This window comes from Physeter macrocephalus, chromosome 12, assembly GCF_002837175.3.
Source record: "Physeter macrocephalus isolate SW-GA chromosome 12, ASM283717v5, whole genome shotgun sequence".
In the NCBI taxonomy this organism is placed as follows: Eukaryota; Metazoa; Chordata; class Mammalia; order Artiodactyla; family Physeteridae; genus Physeter; species Physeter macrocephalus.
Window position 1 is genome coordinate 143686 of NC_041225.1, and position 1002 is coordinate 144687.

The 1002-nt window shown below is 42.9% G+C and overlaps 1 long non-coding RNA gene across 1 annotated transcript in view; it reads left to right on the forward strand.

The window, feature by feature from the left end:
• The window catches only part of LOC112066509 (uncharacterized), a 2618-nt gene that overhangs the window by 784 nt on the left and 832 nt on the right, over nt 1-1002 (forward strand). Inside the window, exon 2 of the long non-coding RNA XR_003682468.2 lies at nt 706-781. This is a non-coding gene — a long non-coding RNA (uncharacterized lncRNA). The remainder of the gene's footprint in view (nt 1-705; nt 782-1002) is intronic.

Genomic DNA, 1002 nt, shown 5'->3' on the forward strand with positions numbered 1-1002 from the left:
GTCCATATTTCTTGTTTCCTTCCAATCCATTCTTCACACAAGAAACCTTAAAAGCAAGTTGGAACATTGCTCATAAACATCGCTCAAAAACATTGTCTTGAGAATAGAAAACAAACTGTTGGCCTTTAAGACTCTGTGTGGTCTAGAATCCTCTCTGCTTCTCTAGCCCCATCTTGTGCCACTTTTGCCCTCACTTTCTATGCTTCAGATACACTGAATTAACCTTAGTTCTAACTCATCTTACAGAAGTCAGTTCAGATATTATTTTTCACTGTGATTCCTAGCATTAAGGAATTTTATTATCCCGTTTTGTATGAGGACTAAAAATAAACTGTGAAGTGGAAGAATTGAGTTTAGACTATTTCAGTCAACGCGCGTGTATTAATGATACCTTAGTAGTCAACACTGGGCTAGGTTTTATCAGGGATACAGAAGTTCTGGCCATCTCTGGTTTTAGATATCCCTTATTTGTTGAGACCTTTGCATTGTTTAGTTGCCTTTTATCTGTTTTCAAGATGGGAAAACAGGAACAAGGGAAGTATAGGTTATTACTAGCTGGGGTTGAATAAGTGGAGCAGCAAAATGTAAAGCAGAAAGAAGAGGGACCTACTATAGAGGAATATGATTTCCATATTCAAGGCGCATTCATCCTATGCAGGGAGACAGCCTAACATAAAATTTGCCTAACAAAAAATATATTAATAGGTGGAAAGACTATCTCCCAGTTGGACAGCGGATGCCTGGGACTCGTTTCATTGCTTTCAGAGTTCCTTTAAAAAAGGTAAGCAGGGCTTCCTGGTGGCGCAGTGGTTGAGAGTCCGCCTGCTGATGCAGGGGACACTGGTTCGTGCCCCGGTCCGGGAAGAGCCCACATGCCACGGAGTGGGTGGGCCTGGGAGCCATGGCTGCTGAGCCTGCTCGTCCGGAGCCTGTGCTCCACAACAGGAGAGGCCACAACAGTGACAGGCCCGCGTACCACAAAAAAAAAAAAAAAAAAAGGTA